Here is an 8,600-nt window from a genome sequence, read left to right as displayed (position 1 = left end):
AACTGTTGACACATGCATTATTTATATTAATTATTGGTATTTATGCATTAAAAATACGAATATCTCGTTGTTGGACTAATCGAGAATATTGGCTACAGCCAATTAATATGAATCGTTTTCATTAAGGATATTTGAATCATTTATTTCAAGAAATTAAAAAAGATCCTTGCATGTTTTTCTGTTATACAAAAATGTCTGTACCCATTTTCAATCAACTCTTAGAAATGATGAAACCGGTTTTGACCAAAAAAAGTCATCGAGCGTTGTCTCGGAATGGGTGTGTGATTTAGAATTGTATTCGAAGGACCAGCAGGATGTGCGGATAAGGTGGTTCGTTCTCCGATTGGTGCGCTGAAGAGATCGTGATTTAAACCAGTGTCGGATCGAAAGTACGCGTGGATTAACAATTCACGATAAACATTTTATTACACTCAAATATCATAATCTTACAATCCACAAAGAACTCGCACACAAAATCACGTGTGTAACACGTGGACTGAAGAAGCCCGCTCCTGGGCGTACGAAATGGCCGCCGTAATTACCAATTTTCCCGACGGGAAATGTTGGTTACCTTTGTCCGTTGCGGGGCGAGAGAGCGAGGATAGCCGATTTACGCTCGCACTCAAGACTGCTATACACGTGGTTTTGGTCGCGTTGATCAAGGACGCCGATATGTTCGCACACGACACAAGCGGGTTTCGCGACGACATGAGCGATCGCACTCACGACACGAACGAATATCTTGACAGCACGAGGAAATTAACTGTGTGACTGGAGATCTTGACACGACATCCGCCGAACGCTAACTTGCAATGGCGAATCACTACGTGACGAATCACAGTCCTTCGATACGAATCGTGCGGTTGTTACGCGACCGATTCGGCTCCTTGTTCTGAGAGAAACGCCGAGCGCACAATACGAACGTGCTTAAGATGGAGAGCCTCCGAATATCGCGAGCGTGAACTCTGTTCCCACGGAACGTAGAGCACGCGGATACACGTCCTATCGGGTCGACGGCCTGAACAAGAAGGAAGTACCGAAAACGGAAAGGAAGCGAGTGCGCCGGCGCGTCATTGATCAACGCGGATAATCGATACGTCGCGATTCGTTCTGAGATCGCGCCGTTCGCGGCTCGGGGGGTGCTGCCACCGCGGCGAGTTATGTAATCGCTCCCACTGATATGGATTTCGCTTATCGATCTCGCAATTCTAAACTTATGGCCAACTTACATGATACCAATTCTGTCGCAGTCCGTAACAAGTTTTAATACCTGAACATCGCCTAGCTTTGACTCTAAGGTATGCATTTATTTTAATAATTTAATATTTACCAAATATCAAAATTTATTTATTTAATTAAATGTTTATATATATTGTTTTAGACATCTTGCCACAGAAGATCAAATTTTATCCGTTGCGTTTGCCTTTAGAATTGGAAAATCGACAGTACGTGATATAATCAAGGAAACATGTGCCTTAATTGGTGAAATATTGGCACCAATATATCTTCAAGCACCTAATGAAGAAGAATGGATAAAAATCTATGAAGGATTTTGGAAAGAATGAAACTTTCCAAAGCAGTAGATGGCAAACATGTGCAAATACAGCATGTACAAGCACCATCAAACTCGGGAAGCTCATACTACAATTACAAGAAAACTTTTAGTATAGTATTGATGGCAGCATGTAACAGTAATTACAAATTTACATTAATAGACTGTGGAGCATATGGCAGCAACAATGACGTAGGAATATTTTCAAGATCTGAATTTGACAAAGCTTTACTTGATGACAATTTAAATTTATCACGATGTGAAGCTCATTTGCTTGGAAGTAATACAAGAACACCGTGCTTCTTTGTTGCTGATGAAGCATTTCAATTATCCAAAAATATGATGAGGCCATATTCTGGTCGAAATTTAGAAACAAAAAAAGCAATTTTTAACTACAGATTGTCACGAGCCAGGAGAATAATTGAAAACGCATTCGGTATTCTTGTATCACGATGGCGTGTATTCAGAAAACCTATATGCACGCATCCGAAAACTGTAGATAAAATAGTAATTGCAACTATATGTCTGCATAATTTTTTAAAAACAATTAATGATTCAAATTAAATTTAAAACGGAACATGTTGTCCTTCTCATTTTATTGATGTGGAACAAGAAGATATTATATCTGGGACATGGAGAAATATATATTCTTCAGGAGGAATTGAATGCATCCAGTCAACTATTGCTCATCGATCAACAACAGAAGCATACAAGCAACGAAATGCCATAGCAGAGTATTTAATGACTCCTGCTGGTGAGGTTTCATGACAAAAAGACTATATTTGTAGAGGTTTAAATAATTGTAAAATCAAATTATAATAAATAAATAGTTCAATTTATTTTTGTTACTTAATTTAAAATAAATTAATTTTTATGTGTGTATATAAAATTATTACTTTATTAGTCCTCTTCTAAATCTTTGATATACTTTTTTCTAATTTCTAGTTTGAAAAATAAGAGATTATAAATACACTCACCTGCAAAAAAAAACAGGCCACCCATTAAATTAAGTACAAATTTTTTAACATCTTCCAATAGCGATAAGGCGGCAATAACGAGAACACAAATCTCAACCAGATAACAAGACCTCGCGATACAGAAAGGAAGAAGGAATGGATGATCAAAGAAATTATGGAACTCATGACCAAAAGAAAGACTCAAAAAGCAAAACTGTTGATATACGCGGAGCTTAACAGGTTAATTCGGCGTAAGTGTAGAAAAGCAAAAGAAATATGGATGTCGGAAAAGTGCAAGGAGATTGAGGGGCTTCAGGAAAAATACGACTCCTTCAATGTGCATAAAAAAGTAAAGGAACTAACAAATCGTGGCCGAAAACACCAAATTCCTATCTTACGAGACGCAAACAATGAATTAATTCTGGGATTGGAAGCAAAGGTTCAAAGGTGGAAGGAGTACGTCAAGGACTTCTATAATGACAATCGACCGAGGGAACCACCGGAAACGGACGATCATATAAATGAAAACAGTTCCGAAATAACTAAAAGTGAAGTCATACATGCGATAAAGGCACAGAAGAACGGAAAAGCCACAGGCCCAGATGAAGTGCATGCAGAAGTCGTAAAACTAATCGCTGAACAGGACAAGGGAGGCTTGAAGCTCCTAACCTCTCTTTTTAATTGAGATGCTATGTCTTCGTCCTATTATACAGTTGTGAAAGCTGGATTCTTGACCCAGTTACAGAAAGGAAAATTGATGCTTTTGAGTACCTATACCGTCGCAGTCTCAGAATATCCTGAGTTTAAAGAGTGACCAATAAGGAAGTTCTAAACCGTATGGGAAAACAAAAGGAACTCATGCTCACAGTGAGGGAGAGGAAGACGAGGTACATCGGGCACATCATGCGAGGCGAAAGGTACGAATTGCTGAGGCTGATTATCGGAGGGAAAATAGAAGAGAAAAGATCCATCGGCAGATGACAAAATTCCTGGCTAAAGGACATTAGAAAGTGGTTCCATTATTCTTTCATCGAAATCTTCCGCATGGCTGTGTCAAAAACAATGTTAGCTGTTTGAATCGCCAACCTTCGAAAGGAGATGGCGATAAGAAAAATAGCGATAACTCGGCCAAAAATTATCGTATCGGGATGGACCAAAGTGCAAATGAAAGCTTAAACATTCCTCTAAATAACAAAAAAAATCATAATTTTGTTACAACAAATATTACAAAATGGGGGACCTTAGAGCTAGACCTTAAAAAATGAGAGAAATTTTTTTTTAAACTATTGCGCAGCTTGTAAGTGGAGTCAACTCCCTGGTGCAAAACTGTATGAGTTTTGAAGGTAATTCAATTCCTAACAAATCCATATTTTGTCCATTTTTCTACGACGATTTTTTAATGTGTGAGGTGGATGGCCAATTTAGATCTCTCGTAGATCTCTCATGAGTGCGTGCGTGTACATTATGTATGCGTGTGTCCTGCTCTTGGCGTTACCCAGGATCAACGGCGTGGACGTGGCAGGAATCTGATCCCATGTATATGTGTGTGTGTGTGTGTGTGTGTGTGTGTGTGTGTGTTTGCACGCGCGTGCGTGCGTGCGTGTGCGTGTGTGTGTATGTGTGAACATTATACAGAGAATTCATATTGTTTCGATTCCTCGTGAGTGATTAGAAAACTCTTGCTCAATTTCGCGACAATGTTAGATTCTCATACAGTCGCACAGGTTATAGCGCTAATTAAGGATGGAAGAAGTCAACGTTATGTTGCGAATTTTTTAAACGTGCTTTGTACAATTGTACAGCGAGTGTACAACAGATATGTTGAAACAGGTAATTATGCTCTGAAATTAGAATACTCTCAATTTCGCGACAGTGTTAGATTTTGCTACGGTCAACGTTATGTTGCAAATTTTTTAAACGTTCCTCATATAACTCATATAACAAGTGTAAAAGAGATGCAATGTGAAAACAGGTATTTACGATCGGAGACCTGGATCTGGTCATTCAAGATGAACCACGGCACAAGATGACCAATATATTGTTACATCAGCACTTAGAAACCGACATATTACATCAGTCGAAATAAAGAACAATTTACAACAATTTGGAGTGGAGGTGAGCAACAACACCATTTGAAGACTTGCGGAAGAAAATCTTCACTATCGAAGACCAGTCTTAATGCCAGTTTTAACACATCGGCATCGCGAAGCTCGATTAAATTTTGCAATAGAACATAAAAATTGGAATATTCGTGATTGGAGTCGTGTATTATTTACGGACGAATCAAGATTTTGTCTTAAAGCACTCGATGGACGTCAACGAGTATATCGTCGTCCTGAAGAACGGTTTGCTCCATGCGCCATGGAAATAAGGGAAAATTTTAATGGTGGATTTATTATGGTTTGAGCCGGAATATCATCAGATGCTCATACAGACCTTCATTTTTTTGAGCGCAATATGAATTCACACATTTATATCGAAGATATTATTTCGTACATTGTGCCTTACAAAGAATTTATTGGAGATAATTTTTTATTAATGCAAGACAATGCGAGACCACACGTCGCACGAATAGTAACCGAATATCTTAATGATGTAAACATACAACGAATGGTGTGGCTTGCTATGAGTCCGGATATGAATCCTATAGAACATTTATGGGACGTACTAAAATGAAGAGTTAAAAAATATAATGCTCAAATAGCACTTCGCAATGATTTACAAGAGAAATGGGATAATTTAAAACAAAAAGACATAACAAATTTGATTAACAGTATGCCCCAACGAATAGAAGAATTATTACGTGCAAGAGGAGGCAATACGCATCACTAGACACACGCACACACGCACGCACGGGGGGCTGTTGAGAAATAACTATGTCAGTTAAGTCGTAATTTACCATTAACAAAGTACGCACCATACTTTTGCGCACTGCTGTCCAAGGCACCCCTAACAGCGGGGTGGGTGCGAAAGGGGGACGAAGGCCCCCTTGCCACCCCCGCGTGTGTGTGTGGTTTTTGAAGATATTACAATATCTTCAAATATTTTTAACGACATTCGACCTCTGTGTGTTTATTTGTCATTGTTTTTAAAAGAGATCTCAGTCTGCTTTCTGATGTGTGCTTGTGATGTGTAATAGAAAACCATGGAATAATTGCTGCTCATTATTTGAATAGGTATGGGCTGTTACGATCTTTCGTTTTTTATTTTGTAATTAATTAGAACAAACATCTCGATAAATAGTTATTTATGTAATACTGCATCATGTCAAATTCTTACGCAAATTGTCAACTCTTAACTTTTAGACTTGATAAGGACCTGAACCAAAGGTCGAAACGTTGTCGTTGTAATGATAAGCTTGTTTAATACCGAATAACTGAATAAAAGCTTAATTATGCCAGTTTGGTCGCCTAACCATTGCATCTCTTGAATTATTTCATCGTTGGCGATAACATCCACATTTTAATTTAATCTATAATTACTTCATATAACGTATATCTGACATCCATAAGAGGTCCACAAAATATCTATAATTACTCCATATAACGTACATATGACATCTATGAATACGTCTAATGGATGTCGAATGGAGGTATGAAATGCGAAACTGTGGATGTCTAGTAGATGTTTACGGGACGTTTCATGGACATTTAATGGAGGTTTTGAATCTCCATGGTAGACATCTTGTGAACATCCATTAGAGGTTTTTGTTCCGTGTAGAATATGAAGAAATATCTTCTTCTGATTCATTCTGCGATCACTTATAAATTCTAAAATTATTTGATGAACATTATCTTGTTGTAAAAAGTAAGTTTTAATCGCTGACCAACATCTTAGTAACCTATCCACAGCTGGATACAACGAAAGCCATCTTGTTGGGACATGACAAAGAATGTTTTTATATTCAAGATTTACACAAATTCAAAACATTCTTTCAGTTGTTCAACATTTTGTGCACTAATAGAGAATTCATTGTAAACTTTAATGATTAGATTCTCTATATCATAGGATAGTTTTTTGTTTGCTTGTCTAATACTGTTATTTAGAACATGACATAAAAAACAATTACCTGCTATGAGACCAGGATTATGTTCATTTTTCAGAGTTTAAATACTGAGTGATGTTTGCCAAAATTTACTAAAGCATTATCAGCTGAAAATGAAATCATGTTCTTTGCTGATAAATCAGATTTAATCAAAATTTCTGTAATATTTTGAAAAATTGCAATTGTTGTTTTGTTTGCATCTTTATAAAATTCAATGATATAATTTTGAATAGATTTTTCAAGTGTAAAATATCTAATAATACAAGGAAACATTTTTTTATTACCATGATTATTAGCATCGCATACAATAGAATAAGGTATGGAATCAAAAATAACTGATTTATCTGTGGAACATGCAGCTGAACTACAAGGTTTATTAATTAACACAATCTGAGAAACAGAACTATTTTTTAAATTATATAAAACATCTTGTAAACTTGCTTTAGCCAAAACATTTTTAACTATTGCTTCCATTTTTGTCCTACCACAATGTAGTTTTTGTGTTAACTTAGAGTCTGAAAAAAATATTTTAGCATTTTCAGTGAAACAATCTGCGCTATTATAACTATGGTGATGTTTGACCGAATGATATGTAAAGGCAAGTTCGCATAAAGAAAGAGTTGTATTCTTGCTTTCTAAAAAATTATGAAGTAATTGGTTTTGTTTTTGCTGATTGTCCATATTTTTATGTTTTAGTGAATTTAAGTGTTGTTTAACTGCACTAATCCCATCGTATTTTACAGTAAATCGTATTTGACATATCTTGCATATTTTTCGCTATATTTCATAAGCCATGATTTGAAATTTTCATCTTTAATCCAATTATCATTGAAAGAACAGAAACGTTTTACTTTCTTCTTTGGTGTTAGCTGATTCATTTTTAACAAATTTAAAGTCCTGTAATAAATTATTTGGTAATTAGTTACATTAATAGACTCTAATGGCCTTGACCCGTAGGAACCAAAAGTGGTATAAATCAATTTTTTTCTATCAAATTGGAAAAAAATTTACTTATACCACTTTCACTGTCAACGACTCATATGATGTCTGTTCATGTTACTTAAACTTTTTGCACTCAACATCTTCGCTTTCTTTTTCTTCAACATCCGAATATACATTTATCTCGTTTTCAGCAAACATTTTTGGAGATATCAAGCAACGCAAACAAATCTATTTAAAGATTCGAGTATTCTAACCTTTACATATATATCAAGACCGAGGTCATCAGCGTTATGTCTTATGTCCCTTTTAATGTAAATAATTTTCAAATATTTTTCACTGTAAATCGAAAAAGATACTGACTCACGAATTAAAATAAATTGCTGATAGATTATATAAAATGATCAACAAACTTTACTTTAATAGGTTATGTTTACTAATCATGAAACAACGATTATGTAACGGTTAATTAATGACTCCTGCACACATCGTGCCAACCTTACCGCGCGGCGGAAGTTTGCACGATAGCCAATCAAAGTTGGAGTTTAATTTTTTCTGCGCGGCAGATTTGATTGGTTATTGCATCAATTTTCACTGTGCGGCAAGCCATGTTCTGTGTGCAAGAATCATAACAATTGTCGATAATTAAGCCTTTTAAATCTATCATTTCATTTTATTATTTGTATATACTTAGAAACCGGACATATGACGTCCGGTTTAACTTGTCAACCGGACACCGGACAAGACTCTTGAATACTTGACAGTCTGGGTCAAAACCGGACGGTCGGCAACCCTAGATGTACCTAATATATTAATTAAAAATTATATTTACATGTAAAAATATTTATTATTGGTGATAATGGTCGATTGATTATAACTATTGATTCTGTTGACATTAACAGATGATTTACTTCCTGTGATGCTGTTTTAACAAGATTTTTATCATTAATAGAATGTTCTGTGACAATAAAATTTGTAGACGATGTTGTGCCCGTGCCGTGAGGATAGGGTCTTCCGGGATATTCGCCCAAAGAGTTGGAACTCAGGCAGCAAATGAACGCACTCCGTACTTGTATAGTAAAAGAATATATTTCTGTCGTACTGTTAC

This window comes from Anoplolepis gracilipes, chromosome 6 (genome assembly GCF_047496725.1).
Source record: "Anoplolepis gracilipes chromosome 6, ASM4749672v1, whole genome shotgun sequence".
NCBI lineage: Eukaryota > Metazoa > Arthropoda > Insecta > Hymenoptera > Formicidae > Anoplolepis > Anoplolepis gracilipes.
The sequence above is the reverse complement of the archived record's forward strand: the minus strand, read 5'-3'. Positions refer to the sequence as shown.